We start from the raw sequence: 16,857 nt of genomic DNA, 5'->3' as shown, positions 1-16,857 counted from the left end.
CCATCCGAAAAATATAAATATTTTTGGAAAAATCTGTGAATTTAAACATTAGGGTGCTTGCACACAAATGACCCAATTGTGTGCCCCACAAATGACCCAATAATAAGTTAGCTAACACTGAATCAACATGTTCGGCAATAAAATTATCAGACAACTACCACCAATGGGTTTGAGGCCCACTGGTCTGATGTTGGGGCAGTGTCATGCACATGGGAGTTTCACAGGACTAATACCTTGTTTTGGTTTTTTTCCTCAGAGGATCTGGCCAAGAGTCCAACTCTTGTGAGATCTTAGAAACGGCAGCCTGCTACGGCTGTTGAAAAGACACCGCTACCTCACCGGCCATTCCAACGGACTTATTAAACAGAAATCAAAACGATTCAAGCTGAAGAATTTTTTTTTTTTTTCTGGAGTCCAGAGTCCAATCAAATTACAACACTATACAAAATAATTCACAGCTTTCCAAAACGCATCACAATGACAGCATAAAGAATTAACTCACTCTCACCAGGAGATGAGCTGTGCCCATACCGGTTCTTAAGTCTCTACTTCCACAAACACACAATACGCACAAGGACTGTCGCCTACAAACTCAACTTGCATGAATCTAACGTTCAACATGGCGCTGGTGGGTTTGTGTTGGCAAAAACAATGATGTTCCACAACAAAAAGACACACGCTCTCCTTTTCTTCACCCTTCCTGTCTAATCTACTTCCCCTCCACTTCCAGATTACCTTGTTGTAGCTCCGCCCATTACATGATACTAAGTCACGTTTTTTTGAATAAACATGATTTTGATGGCACATCATTTTGCAGTGTCATAACTCAACCTCCCACTCGCTGACAACTCAAGTCTTGCCCACTTGGTCACCAGAGGGTATATCCAAACTATACTAATAAAATACATTGTCATATATGTGACGACCCCCTGCACCCCCTTTGGGCCATATCTGCCACTACAAGTGCAGGGCTGGGCCTCCGTGTCTTAATAACCTAACTAACCACACCTTAGTACTGAGGGTGGCGTTATATAAGCAGGTTTTCACTCCTGCACATGGGCACCCTTTTGGTTGATGCAGGCACTCTACTGCTTTACTCTTTCACATGGGCGCGTTGCTTTATCTAATTCTTTCCCCACATATCCTTGCAGGTAAACCAATTATCCCTAGACATTTGTTTTGCCTTTTTTTTTTCTACCATTTCAAATTACCTTTTTAATTTAAAATTCTGTTGAACTCCCTTTGTGATGTGAGTCCACCGTTGCATATGGCAGGTGCTTTATCCAAAGCAACTTTATGGAGTGATTTTATTTAGATACATGTCATTAGGAACCAGCTAGGGGTTGGGGGGAGTGCAGACAGTGGGGATAGAACCCAGAACCTTTCAGCCGGGAGAGGGAGACACACGCCTTAATCACTAGACCTCGGGCGCCACTCGAATCAGGAAGGAAGGCTCGAGATCTGAACCCAGCACAGGAGCATGGGATGTCAGAACCTCACTCAAGACTTTGGCACTTATCTTTATTGACAGACTCGAGGTCCAAATATAACACAGTATAAAGACAAACAAAATAAATTACACATACACCTTTCTTATTCATCTGCTATTCATCTTATTCATTTGCTATGGCTACACCATAGGTGTGCAGTATTATGAACATTGCAGACATTAGACATTTGAAATGATGAGCCTCCCTTTGGCAATGGTTTTGCATATGCCTCATAGATTACCACCATTGGAAGATTTAAGGTTTTATTTAGGATAAAAAGACAACTGAGACAAGAAACGGAGAAACAATCAGCAATTGAAGGCCACTTTTCATTTCCAAAAGCGATCACGGTTTGTTATTGTAAGTATCAAACGTCAAAAAGCTAAATTTCAATACCTAGGGGTTACACATAGGGTTACACATAAATTAATACGTTAAGACTTTCAGAAGTTCTTTCAGAAACTGGAGGCTGCAGTTTAAAGAGGCAGAAATAGAGGACAGACAAAGCCTGGTTCCTGCTGAGATTCCACCACAGACCACACCCAGTGTCCTAGGACGAGGAGGGAACCCGCTAAGCCAATTACTGGTCTGAGATGCTGAGATGCTAACTGGCTCAACTTGCTATATGTTAGCTAACTGGCTAAACCTGCTATATGTTAGCTAACTGGCTAAACCTGCTATATGTGAGCTAACTGGCTCAACCGGCTGTATGCTGCTAGAAATGAGGGGGATGAGATTCCAGCCTAAACAACAACAACAGTGGGGAATTGTACAATTGTAAAGTTAAATTAAATATGTGTAAATATTTCCAATAGATGAATGAATGAAATTGTATCATGGCTCATTATATATGAATGTATAATGTACAATACTTGGACTGACGAGAGGAACCGCATGACCGTTCCCACCTTAAAGGCGTTACTTGTTACATGGGCCAATTTTGATGACACCTGTCCGCAATTCCACAGCAGCAGGCTGTCAGCAAACAAATCGATTTTGGAGCAAATTCACTCCTCAAACAAATATGTGTAGGCTATTTTGAAGAGCGTTTGTCTCTGTGTTTAGATCATGTTTTCGGAGCTCTATGAGGTTGACGTCACACACACGCACACGCACACGCACTATGCTTTGTTTACAACTTTCTGAAGCTTCAGGCTAATTCATAAAAATATAGAAATAGTAGTCCCACACAAAACTCATTCAATGTCTTTTCATATTTTCTCATAAATGTGTAAATAGGCCTATCAAAAACATACATGATTATTTCCCCCATTAGTCTTTGTTGTGAGCAGTAGTCCTATAGACAGTGACTTTCCTATAGACATGATTAGCCTCAATATCAGAATAACACCCATAGGACAAATAGCAATGGTTGGTGGAATGCCATAAAGTAGGTCTGTATATGCAATGTAAGCTTGTCCAGGCCCTGCAAGTCAGGATGTAGGCTGAATACATTTTTAGGTAGTGACCATCCCCAAAATGCACCAGAATACAGGAAATCACATCTACCAAATCAACATTTTCGGGGGGATAAACCTGCGCCCCACCCACAAATTTAATCACCAGCCTCCACTGGTCCTACGTGTTGAAATTGAGCCTAATATCTGCGTCTATGACCTCACATGCACGCGCACGACGGTCACGCGCAAAGTGTCCCGGTTTTAGTTTAAGGAAATCTGGTCACCCTAGTATAATGAGCAATACAACTGAAACGATGTACCCCTAACTGAAACAAATCAACCGGGCTCATGTTAAAGCTGGAAACTAGATCAGACCCAAGTAAGTAGGGCTAGTTAGTGAGGTTCTGGGGAAGATCGATCCACTGTCCCAGCTAAACAGTCCATAGTTCCTTGTATCCTTAGACAGTGCTATCTCGCCAAAGAAGATATCCCACACCTCCCTACATTAAAAAATATATATCATATTTACCGGCATAAATGACAGAAATGTGACTATAATAGACCGGGCTTAAAAGGACAAAAGACAGGAGAGTCTGAACCAACCTCGCAATGTTCCGTAAGACCAAGGGTCTTCCCCCTAAACTACCAAACCAAAGGGAATCTAAACTAACCAGAACAATTATTATTTATTATATTAACAATTAGACATTACATTTTTAACTCATAACGAGCAACATCTCAATAATATATCCCAATGGCACAGTTTAAAACTGTTTTTAAGATGAACCTGGCCCAACGCAAAGTAAGCAGGTAAGTAAGCAGTTTCCCCTGTTATGTGCCGGTGGGTTTGGGGTCGCTGCAGCAGGTTGGATCGCTCCGTGTAGGTAGGCCTACAGTCAGGCTGGTTCAGATCCAGCAAACTGGCTGGGCCTGATATGTTAGCAAACTGGCAAGGCCTGTTATGCTGGTAAACTTGCCAAGATGTTAGAAATCTGGCCCAAGCTCATTAAATATGGACTGGTATGTATTAACTCTTTAAAAATGTAACTTTCAACATGTGAGTTCAATTTAGTTGTAATTAATTTCACTAAAGTATATTACTGCCTCAGTATATTTATTACACATCTTTACACCTTTTGTACTTTTATTTTTCAGGATTACTCAGAAGATTACGGGAGACTAATCTCCTCTGGAGCGGAGACACGCAGTCAGCTCTTGAATTGTTAAAGGACGATATCCTGGTCGCAGATCCTGGCACCTAATAAGTCTCAAGTACCACTCTGGTAAGAGTAAACACAGGCCTCCATTAACCCTTAAGGGCCCCTTTGTCAACGTTACAATTGGCAGGTATCAGTGAGTTAGTGACAGGCTACCAGGTGATACCGTCTACTGACTTTAGTCCAGTATACGTTTGGGTGGACTCTCCCACTTGTGATGTCACTTAAGGGTAGATTATCAAATGGCCAACACACTTGGCCCTTTGAAATACTAAGTAAATGGAATATATATATATATATATATATATACATAGGAATATATATATATATATACACATTACGTCATTACACGTTATTTTGCCATGACTTTTGGCCTTTCTTCCCCCTCCGGTCAGATGTCACTACAGCAACGCGGCGTTCTCCCTGCTCGCCAAGGCCCTGGCCCAGAGGGTGGCGGGCGTGGACTTCGAGGAATGGGTGAGCGTCAACATCCTGCAGAGGCTGGGCCTAGACGACACGGGCTTCGACATCACCCCAGACATCCAGGTCCAGATGGCGGTGGGTGTCTACGCCAGCAGCCAGCCCGCGCCCCTCTACGACCTGGGCTGGTACCGGCCCGCGGGCCAGATGTACTCCACGGCGGCCGACATGGCCAAGCTAACCATGGTGCTCCTGGGCGGGTACAGCCGGCGCCTGCTCCGGGACGACATCCTGAAGACCATGCTGACGCCTGCCTTCTGCTGCCATGCCGGCTACTTCGGCAATGCCACCGGCACCCCCTGGGAGGTCAACGAGCTGCTGGGCTACGACGTGCTGCGCAAGGACGGGGATCTGGACGGCTACGCTGCCACGCTCTCCCTGGTGCCACGCCTCAACATGGGCCTGCTGGTGCTGATGGCCGGCGTGCGGCCGCAGTCCGGTCCAGACCTGGTCACCGAGGCCTACCGCCACCTGCTGCCCGCCATCGAGACCGCCTTCAGGGGGGCCTGCCCAGCTCGGACCCATACGTGGGCATCTTCACGTACCGGAAGCTGAAGGTGAACAGCGCGTCCATGTCTCTACAGGCGCAGGACAGACAGCTGTTCAACTTCTACCCCTTCGGCAAGAAGGGTGTGTCGCTGGGGTTTAACTCCCTGGGACTCAACACGTACAGAGTGATCAGGATAGCCAATAGCTATTTCCCTGCGTAGAAGCACACCATGACCACCATTATATTGTCGTGTTACACCTTTGTATGTTACGGGAACTATTAATATGTGCTCATTTGCTCATATTTATCAGCATTATTACATTTGTTAGGCCTAGTACTGCAAAGTGCCTACCATGTACCATTGATTGAGAAGAAAACTGTGTGAAAGAATAAAACATGGGTTGATGGTTAAAACTGTTTGAAACGGTTTGAAATATGTTGTGCTGCTCTCTTCCTTCATACTGAAACACATCCCTGAGAAGGCGCCAGTGGCGTAAGCATCTAGAGGTTTAGTTATGGTTGGAAGTTGACGCAAGGCAAGGGGGTTTATAGACCCATTATGTCCTTGCGAACCCTCCTTGCTTCCACCGCAAGAGCCTGACGTGTGTCTCCCAAAAATTGTAACCTTGCGTCGAGGCGACGCAGCAGCAAGGGCTGTGGTCCGCTAACGTAAACCCGACACAGAACCAAAACGGGTTCAAGTCTGCGTCGAAGCGACTGAAGTGGTCATTGCGTTGCGTCGACGTCCAACCATAACTGAGCCTTGAGCCTTGAGCAACTTTTATGTATGAGTGTATCAGCGACCTACAGGAAGAAGATGTGTCTTCCTGTGGTGTTGTTCAGAGCCCATGCAAAACTATAGTTCAGTATGGCCTTACAGAGGAGTCTCTGTATGTTCCATTACCCTCTACACATCCGATCTGTTTCACACTCTGCGGTGTAATGCTGAAGACTGAGAGAGAGAGAGAGAGAGAGAGAGAGAGAGAGAGAGAGAGAGAGAGATTCTCGAGTACACAGCCATATTTTATTCCTGGGTAGCCTACTTCCTACATTTGCTTAAACACAGATGTAACACAGATGTACATGATATGATTTTTTTCTACAGTGTAACAGTGGATCGATCTTCCCCAGAACCTCACTAACTAGCCCCACTTACTCGGGTCTGATTTAGTTTCTAGCTTTAGCTTTAACATGAGCCTGGTTGGTTTGTTTCAGTTGTAGGGTTACATTGTTTCAGTTGTATTGCTCATTATACATTCATATATAATGCACCATGATACAATTTCATTCATTCATCTATTGGAAATATTTACACATGTTTAATTTAACTTTACAATTGTACAAATCCCCACTGTTGTTGTTGTTTGGGCTGGAATCTCATCCCCCTCATTTCTAGCAGAAACCAGCCGGTGGAGCCAGTTAGTTCACATATAGCAGGTTGAGCCAGTTAGCTAACATATACTGTAGCAGGTTGAGCCAGTTAGCTAACATGTAGCAGGGTCAGCCAGATTGCTAGCATCTCAGACCAGAAATCGGCTTAGCGGGTTCCCTCTTCTTCAGAGGAAACCGGTTTTAGTCAGTGGTGGAAATTAATTGTCTACTTTTTAGACCATTTCTACAGCACCCTTGATACTTTTTTGGAAAGAAAAAGATTACAACAGCCTTATCTAAATTATACAACAATACCCAATTAAATATTAACTAACCCAAAACTAAAATCATAATTTATTTTCAATCATTTACTAGCCTATTGATTGCATGACATCCATAACTCTACAGTTTGAGCGTTTGACAGAGAAAGCCTTATCCCTGACACAGTAGTAGGCTAAGAAAAGCGGAATTTAAACATTCTAATCAATTAAACCTTCGAGCCCATGTAAATATGGTTAGCTGGAGGCAAGTAGACTTTCCTACTGTTTACTGCCTCAATCTGTTTTTATCTACTTTATTAATCCCTGGGGATTTTTTTTCTGAATTGCTCTGCTCAATATACAGGACTGTGTAAAAAAATAGAAAATAAAATGTGTTAAAGCTAAAGAATAAATAAACTGCATATCTAGCCTTCATGAAAAATAACGTTATTATTATAGGCCTACTCTCTTTTTCACAGACTTTACGTCAATAACTCAGCTCAACAGATATTACCTTTACAATTCATTCATTCATTCATGCATTAGTTCAATTAATTAATTTTGTAATGCATTTTATTTATATATGTATACATATATAAACACTCAATTATTCAAAGACTTTATTATTCATTCATCATTTATTTAATATATGGCATCAATATTTCACTAGACTCCCATAACTTTGTTTACAGTTACACTTCCCTCCGTAGGCCTATTCATTTTCCCAAACAACGCCTGGGAACCACGCCCAGGCGTGGTTAATGATTTGGTTAATGTCTGGCAACGCTATAGTATGCGTGCCACGTTCTCACCCTATATAAACGGCGTGTGGGAATACAGTGCTCAGAACGACCTACTGACAAACGAAGAGAACCACAACAAGGCAGCGGATCACGTCTTACAATTAAATAAAGCAGCACAATGAAGTGGATCATCGCCGTGGCCGTAGCCGTGGCCCTCCTGCACGTGGCCTCCTCGACCGTCGCGGTAAGAACAACATGGCATTATTTCGTTTTCATAATAATTAACTTGAGTTGACCATAGCATAATTATTTACAGTCGTGTGTAGTAGGCCAACTAGTAGGCCAACTATTTTTGTGTTGGTCGCAGATTAGTATTCTTAATTACGCAGATTAGTATTCTTAATTCCCAGCAGATAGTCTATGGGCTACCTCTTGAACAATGCACAACAAAGACTGCAGGTGAAATCAAAACAATTTAAAATGAAATCCATATTTATCAAATGTATCTTGTGCTGCATGATACCCTCTGCTAATAAAACGATACTGGGGACGGGGTGGGTGGGATCCCTACGGAAGAGGATTGGAGCCACACATAAGAGTTCTGACTTTATTCCCAGAATTCTGACTTTATACTCAGATTTATGATTTTTTCTCTCTCTCTCTCTCTCTCTCTCTCTCTCTCTCTCTCTCTCTCTCTCTCTCTCTCTCTCTCTCTCTCTCTTATGTAACCAATGGCCCTAATCCTCTTCCGTAGATCCCAATGTCCACAGCATACCTAAACAAGTTACCTCATCCTTAATGACGTCAGCCCTTTTGACTTGTCTAAATAGATAAGACTAAGGGGGCGGCATTAGCTCAGGAGGTAGAGCGGGTTGGCTGGTAACGGCAAGGTTGGTGGTTCGATCCCCTGCTCCTCCGAGCGCCGTGGTGTCCCTGAGCAAGACTCGTGGTTGACTCCGCCGTCAGTGTGTGAATGTCAGTCATTCACACGCTATATTAATGCTGTTAATATACGGGACTGGTGTTATTGGCTGCAGGTGACGGACGGGTACGAGGATAGTGTGACGGACGATGAGCCACGCCGACAGAAGCCCGACAGCCGGAATGCTAAGCCGGCCCGCCCGCCTTCCGCCTTCCGCCTGGACGGGCCAAGGGCCCGTCCAAACGACTCCCGCCTGGTCCGCCTGGTCCAGGCATCTAAAAAACGGGCCATCTAAAAATGTCGCGCAAGCTCAAGAATCAGTCAAATCGAACAACCGGCAGCTCCTCCCCCCTCCCCTCCCACTATACAAATTAAAGAAATATACCCATATATAATATAGCCATTATACATTAGTGTGAGAGGGAGATAGGTTTTCATCTTTGCAGTAGGCTTGTCTTATATGTTTCATGTGATGCACACCAAAGCTACATTCATGCAGTTTTGCGCATGTTTAAAATGTTTCAGCGTAATTTGTCAGCTGTGATCAAATGCCTTCAATAAATTCCACCTTCATGTCATAAATATAACATGCCTTTGATTAGTGTTTGTATTGTGGCGACCGTGGGCGTGGTCGCCGTGTTCCAGGTGCCGCAAGGGATCCTGGGACAGGGATTTAGGACAATCCCAAGATGGATCTCTGGTGCCCTCATAGGCCCTTTGCATCAGAGACATTGAGTGGGGTTTGGGTGTGTGTTAGTGTTGTTCGGTTATCCTGGGACCCGTTTCCCGATAACGATGGATCCATCGTACGATGGATTTCACGATGCATCGTTAATTTTAGGGGAGCGTTTCCCGAAACTCATCTTAACATGAACGCGCGTGCTCTGCTCTTACGACGTCGTAGGATTGCTAGCTGTCTACTGACACGGTGCTGAAATGGGCTCCGTATGAGGGGGAGACGCAGGAATGTTGTTGGATTCAACTATATTTTGTGGCAGCAAAAAAATATCTCCCCATCAAGGCCAACAGCAGAGTAGCCTCCGAAAAGAATAGACTAAGATGAATGCTACAAATATTAAAACACAATTTATTAGGTCTAGGCCGACAATATCAGTCCTAATCCCGAATATCAGTCCAATATCAGTCCTAATCCCGAATCCCGTGCGTAGGCCTACATTGTTTCACGGCATTTTCTCCCCTGAAATAATTCCATATTAAAAAAATAAAAAATAGCATGTGTCTGTGTGACAACTAGGCCTATAGCATTTATTATTGCTGATTTCTGAAACATGCTTTGCGCCGCAAAGAGGGCAGACTTTCTCTGATTCCTGCATTCCGTTTCATTCATTCATTCAGTGATTGACGCGCCGCGCACTCTCTAAAAACTTTGGTGTCAACATTAAAAATGCAACGTTCCATTCATTCATTATCATTCAAACGCAGAGGCATTGACACGGCTATTGCTGTTGCTGGTCTAGATCGATTCCTGCCCATATTGTTGGGCAGGGGGTATGATGGTGCGGGCAATGTAAGCGGGAATGGCACGCATCGCAGCACCGTTTCCCGCAGCAGTCTACGTACAGAAAACCACGCTCTCAACTTGGCGATTGTGCACTCCACTAAGGTCAGGGAGTGCAGAAATCCCTGCAGCGCCTGCAGAAATTATCCGACACCCGCTGGTTTCAGCATGATTCATGTACAGTATGTCTTCTGTCATTGATCAATATGAGGACATTTGAACCAAGATGGTTGAATTAAAATCAGAGGGAGACAGCAAGTGCCGCTCGCAAGCGACCTCCCACACGAGCAACGGAATCATTCGATTTTATTATATGCCTTGTGGTTGCCTTGTGACGTGGCGTTTGATCGTACATTTCGACTGCGCATGGATTTTTGGAATTTTAAATTGCTGCAATAAGTTATATTTGTGTTGACTTCTAACATGTCTCTGTCTTTGCTGTTTAAATCGAACAGTAGTCTACGAGTAATATATATGCGGGAACCACTGTTTTTGGGGTAGGCCTATTGCGAAATAGCGCCAGCTGGACATTTAGTGGTATTGGATGACGTGTTTTAATAAAACACATCCAATACACGGAATGTCCAGCTGGTGACTCCACTGAGGCTATAGTAACGATGCAACGAGTGCTCTACGAGTACCCCTGTAGCCGTCGTTAGCTACGACGGTTTTAACGACGTCGTTATGTAACGATGCTTTCGGGAAACGGTCCGAAAATTCTGCGATGATCGTACGACGGTGTTAACGACGTCGTTAGGCTAACGATGCTTTCGGCATCGATGGATCATCATTCAGTGATTGACGCGCCGCGCACTCTCTAGAAACTTTGGTGTCAACATTAAAAATGCAACGTTCCATTCATTCATTATCATTCAAACGCAGAGGCATTGACACGGCTATTGCTGTTGCTGGTCTAGATAGATTCCTGCCCATATTGTTGGGCAGGGGTATGATGATGCGGGCAATGTAAGCGGGAATGGCACGCATCGATTCGCAGCACAGTTTCCCGCAGCAGTCTACGTTCACTGCAGAAACCACGCTCTCAACTTGGCGATTGTGCACTCCACTAAGGTCAGGGATGTTCGTAACTGTCTAGACACGGTCCAATAAATAGTGAACTTCATCACAGCCTCACCGACGCGCCTACAGTGCTTTATGGCAAACAATCGGAACAAAAAACGCCTGCAGAAATTCTCCGACACCCGCTGGTCTCAGCATGATTCATGTAGGCCCTACAGTATGTCTTCTGTCATTGATCAATATGAGGACATTTTAACCACGATGGTTGAATTAAAATCAGACAGCAAGTGCCGCTCGCAAGCGACCTCCAACACGAGCAACGGAATCATTTGATTTTATTATATGCCTTGTGATAGGGTTGCCTTGTGACGTGGCGTTTGATCGCCTACATTTCGACTGCGCATGGATTTTTGGAATTTTAAATTGCTGCAATTTGTGTTGACTTCTAACATGTCTGTCTTTGCTGTTTAAATCTAACAGTAGTCTACGAATAATATATATGCGGGAACTACTGTTTTTGGGGTATTGCGAATTAGCGCCAGCTGGACATTCAGTGGTATTGGATGACGTGTTTTAATAAAACACATCCAATACACGGAATGTCCAGCTGGTGACTCCACTGAGGCTATAGTAACGATGCATCCTAGTGCTTAACGAGTAGGCTACCCCTGTAGGCGTCGTTAGCTACGAGGGTTTTAACGACGTCGTTACGTAACGATGCTTTCGGGAAACGGTCCGAAAATTCTGCGATGATCGTACGACAGTGTTAACGACGTCGTTAGGCTAACGATGCTTTCGGGAAACGGGGCCCAGGATTGTTGAGGGGGTGGACGCGTGTTTTTTTTGTTTTTTTTTGCCGTGAGAAATTGGATGTGTGGCGTGTGTGCGTGTAAGCAGGCAAAAGCGCGTGTCACACGATCAAACCATGAGAGTTGGCAGCTCTGTGTTTAATTTTGGCCAATGTTTTGAAAGTAATAATATTAGAGGGAACTTTTTCTTGTATTTTTTTGTTGTTGTAGCAGCGAAATGCATTGTGTGTGTGTGTGTGTGTGTGTGTGTGTGTGTGTGTGTGTGTGTGTGTGTGTGTGTGTGTGTGTGTGTGTGTGTGTGTGTGTGTGTGTGTGTGTGTGTGTTTCCAATGCCCCTCCCCGCCCATCCTCTGGTGTTTAATAGTTCTGACTGAGTTTTCATAAAGATTATACAATACATATTACACCCCAACTGTTTCTGTGGTGGGTTTTGAAAGTAGGCCTACCCAAGAAAACCGTGACCCGCAGATTACACCCGCGACTCCGTTTTTATTGTTGACGGGGAGGGGGGGCGATCGGGGTTGTTGACCGGGGGGGGGGGCGATCGGGATTCGGGACTTTGAGGTTTACACCCGCGACTCCGTTTTTAAAACAGCCCAATTTGGCGAGAAAACCGTGAAGCTTGCAACCCTGCATCACCGTCACCTTCGCCGTACTGGCAGCGGTGTGGAAATCTCCAAATAATTCCAATTTATGTATTTTTTATAACCAGGAAATGTCCTCGTTGGTAGGTACAACTCGCTATTTTACGTTGAACTGCAACGTAATCCAGTGTTCACGAAAACGTATACTGTCAACGTATCCTTGGGCATTACGTCAGTTCACAACGTTTTGCTGGCAGGAACGATCTATATCCGCGTAACATCTAAACTAAAGCTCATATGCATTCTCTGAATCAAGATTGTGAACATAAAGTACACATTTCTCGCTAAAAATGTTATCAAAAAACCTGAAGATACAGAAACGGCCCTAAAATGTAGCATTTTACACGGCTGGCCACCATCTTTCTTCTGTGCTGAAATAAGAAACTTGAAAGTCACGTGGTGCGGGCGCAGTCTCCACTCTTTACAATGGAACGTTGACATGTAACGTATTTTGGCCCTGAAACGTTGACTGAGCTACGTATCCAACGTTCGTAGAAGAGTACTCTGGGAACGTTTTTCTCTGGCGACTGGGTTGCTAGATTTGTGTTCCCCAAAGACTACGGTTGTCATGTGAGTCCGCAGACTGGCAGAGTGGCGCACGTCACCGGTTAAATGTTCCCTGCTCAATGGTTTAGTGATCGCTTCAGGTTGAAAGCATCGTGTAGTGGGGCCCTAGCTTTAGATGGGGCCCCACACTGAGGTAACTGGACAGAAAGAGACGGATTCAAACTCTAAACTCTGTTTCACTCTGTGTTGCTTTTACTCATTTGTTTGTTTGTTTGTTGGTTTGTTTGTTTGTTTGTTTGGGCGTCCCCATGGTGATCACCGTGACAACGCTGAGCATCAGCGCCAGGAACTCGCTGCCCAGGGTGGCGTCCGCCACCGCCATGGGCTGGTTCATCAGCGCGTGCCACGCCGGCCTTCGTCTTCTCCGCGCTCATCGAGCTCGCCGCCGTCGACCGCCCAACCAAGCGGAGCTGGGCCCGGGGCGGCAGGGAAGCACCGGAGGCCCAGCAGCACCCAAAGGTGCAAATACTCCCATCATCCGTCACCATGACGACCTGCTATTGAGTCACTAAGCAGACGCTTTTATTGAAAAATAACTGAAAAAAATAAGGTTTATACTGACATGTGTTTACGTATTCATTAGAGTATCTGTGGATAGCTGTCGTCATTCTAGGGTTTAGGGATTATTTCCTCCACTCTCCTCCTCCCCCTCCTCCTCCTCAGAAGCGGGCCCCCATGGTGCTCTCCAAGAAGCCCAACAACGTGTGCTCGGCCGAGGTCAACTACACCCCCGACCGCACCTGTCCTCCACCCTCTCCACCTTCTACACACACACACACACACACAGTGGTTTGCTCCAACTTTAGCCCCTGAGCAGCGGGAACACAACTTATGTTTTTTATTACACTTTTTTTAATTTATTCATCCTGCTCCCGCTGGATCCCGTACTGCTCACACCAGCGCTCAAACCTGATGCGCTGCCACTCCCGCTCCAGGAACTGCCGCTCCATACGGTCAGCGTCCAGACGCCGCTTCTCCACCTCCAGCCAGTTCCTCTTGCGGATCAGGTGCTCCCGTTCCTCCCTCTCTTGGACCGGATGGATGCGATCCCGCCTCTCCACCTCTCGGACGTGTCGCCTCGGCTGGGCTGCCCGTCGAGGTGGCCCTGCTCCCCCGTCTGTCCTGACGAGTCTCTTTTGGCTGGGTCTGGGGACCGACATTGAAGCTCAGCTGCTGGGCGACCTGCCGGTTCTCTTCCAGCTCCTTCATCAAACCCAACAGCTGGGCCTTCAGCGCCTCCCTCTCCTTGAACCAGTCTGTGCTGTAGGCCTCGTGTCTGGCGGCGGCCTCCTCCAGGGAAATCTTGAGCTCCGCCTTCAACCTCTCCAGCATAGTCCTGGTGGCCACCAGCTCCTCCTCCTGGGTCTCCTTGCCCTGTTGTAAGGTGACTAGCTCCTGCTGTCTGCTCACCAACACGGACTTTACCTCGTCGACCATATCAGCCTGAGAGCTAGCCTGGCTCTGGGCCTCCTCAAACTGCTTCCTCAGGGTCTGAGGCTCCTGGTTCCCCTTGACCTCTCTGGAGTGCAGAGCTTCCAGGTATGCCGTCAGTCTAACGCGGTCGGGTTGCCCACATTCTCCACCATATGTGGCAACCCGGCTCAGGGAGTGAACCGCCTTACTCCAATCAGCACACGATTCTCTTAGTTGTTAAGCCACGGAGGCACTTTTAATCAAACATAAAGTATCTTTCTTAAAAGAACAAAAAGATAATTGGCGGGATCCACAGCCTGGTTCCACAGGAAGGAACCACCACAGCCACAACGGCTGGAGTCTCCTTGCACCCAAGCCAAGAGAGTGGAACTGAACAGTTTATTTATTTAGTTCATGTTTGAGTTTTGTTTCTGTATGTTTTGTTTCTATCACGGGGAACAAGGCGCTGAACGGTGGTCCTCGTTCCTCTGTATACAGTGATTCTATTGGCTCATCTTACCCTGGACCTTTCTGTTAGGCATTCTCCTGACTTGACCTTTTTGATTAAGTTGAATAAAGGCAAAAACATGTCGACCAACAAGGAATGTTGAGTGAATACGTGTCCCAACGAATGTCTTCTTGTGTTTGGATGAAGTTGATGGTCATTATAGTGTTGCTAATGCTTGTAGTTATAGGACAGACTTGGTTTGACTGTGTGTGTGTGTGTGTGTGTGTGTGTGTGTGTGTGTGTGTGTGTGTGTGTGTGTGTGTGTGTGTGTGTGTGTGTGTGTGTGTGTGTGTGTGTGTGTGTGTGTGTGTGTAAGACCTGCTGTTACCAGCAGGGGGTGCACCAGTACTTCAAACGGGGCAAACTTTCCAAAAGCAAAAGGAGATCCCCCACTGACCAGACTGTATCGCTGTCTGCTGCTCTCAGCTCTGCTGCTCGTGTGTGCACTGTGCGCGTGCACATCGGGGAGAGTTCCTACAGCAGCGTAGCGCCAATGAACAGCTCTTTGCTCTCTGTCTGTTTCTGTTGAAACTCGGATCCCGGGTCTATAACGCCGGTTAATCACCGTTACAGTCGCAAATCCCCACTAAATCTCAACAATGTCTCTCGTTTTGCACCGTCTCTCTTTTGACTCAAGAAAGAGGAACACACACATCAACGCATTTAAAATACCCTACACAGTGCATGGATGAAGTTCACACATGTGTGAAGTGTTAGCGGAGGAGAGTAGAGGAATATACAAGCAACTAAGAGGTCAATACTTTATTATATCATCCACATCCAAAATTCATTCAACTTTCCTACTGTCAGAAACTGCCATGTGGCGTGAAGGACAGAGGCGTAGCACTGCCTGCTAGATCCATGGACGCTACAAGAGATTCAACTGGACTGCCAACTCATTTGGTATGTAATGGATTCATTGTCAGTGGTATTCATTTACATGATCATTAACGTATTTGTAACTATTTGTTGTTGTTTTGTTGTGTTTGTCAAATGGTTTGCCAACAGTGTCTCATCATTGATGCCAATAAAGATAACTTAATTGAATCGAGAAAGAGAGAAATGAAGATAAATAATAGAGAGAGAGAGAGTGTGTGTGTGTGTGTGTGTGTGTGTGTGTGTGTGTGTGTGTGTGTGTGTGTGTGTGTGTGTGTGTGAGAGAGAGAGAGAGAGAGAGAGAGAGAGAGAGAGAGAGAGAGAGAGAGAGAGAGAGAGAGAGAGAGAGAGAGAGAGAGAGAGAGAGAGAGAGAGAGAGAGAGAGAGAGAGAGAGAGAGAGAGAGAGTGTATGTCTCTGTGTGTATGTTCTTTCAAATCTGGGCTACTTAATTTAAAGTTCTTCAAATAGTAAAAGAAAAAAACAAAATAGTATGGTACACAAATCTAAATATAACATTTTATTGAAATCAGAATACAGATTTTCTGTAATGTATAGATAATAATAAACAAACAGATTATCCCACACACAATTTTTATCTGCAACCATTTGCAATATTATAGCAATAATCCAAAAAGAAAAAAAACGGAGGAAAACACACATGAAGAATATATCGGAATCTAATAATTTATAATGGGCAATATTTTAAGATAGAAAGGGTTATTTTCCCAATGAATTTATCCTTGATAAATGACAGCAGTACAGCAAAAGGTCACAGGAGAAACCAACCTGAGTGCACAAGTCAAGGAGCCGGTGCTATGGATCTAACCACGGTGGTTGAAACAACGATCTGATGATGTGTGAGTGAAGAACCGGGGTAGATGTACTGCAGAGTTGATGAGATGGAGGTGGATAGCAGGTCTGTGGCTTGGAGCTGGTGAATGGGAGTGATGGCATTCAGGGTGCTGGGTGAACGAATGTATTGCCACACCCACCACACACACACACACCAAGAAAGGAGAGAAAAGAGAGAGAGAGAGAGAGAGGGATGAGGGAGAGAGAGAGATTCATGTATTTGTAACTATTTGTTGTTTTGTCATGTTTGTCAAATGGTTTGGCAACAGTGTTT

General features: G+C 45.2%; 1 pseudogene across 1 annotated transcript; it reads right to left on the bottom strand.

Annotated features, from left to right (window-relative positions):
• Positions 1-13,789: 13,789 nt before the first annotated feature.
• Positions 13,790-15,011, bottom strand: LOC311369742 (annotated as a pseudogene). The gene is made up of 2 exons: positions 14,965-15,011; positions 13,790-14,484 (listed from the first exon to the last, which is right to left on the bottom strand). The product of its transcript is annotated as an uncharacterized misc_RNA (transcript).
• Positions 15,012-16,857: the final 1,846 nt, after the last annotated feature.

The sequence above is a fragment of the Micromesistius poutassou genome (genome assembly GCF_964030765.1).
Source record: "Micromesistius poutassou genome assembly, chromosome: 24".
Classification (NCBI taxonomy): domain Eukaryota; kingdom Metazoa; phylum Chordata; class Actinopteri; order Gadiformes; family Gadidae; genus Micromesistius; species Micromesistius poutassou.
The sequence above is the reverse complement of the archived record's forward strand: the minus strand, read 5'-3'. Positions and strand labels throughout refer to the sequence as shown.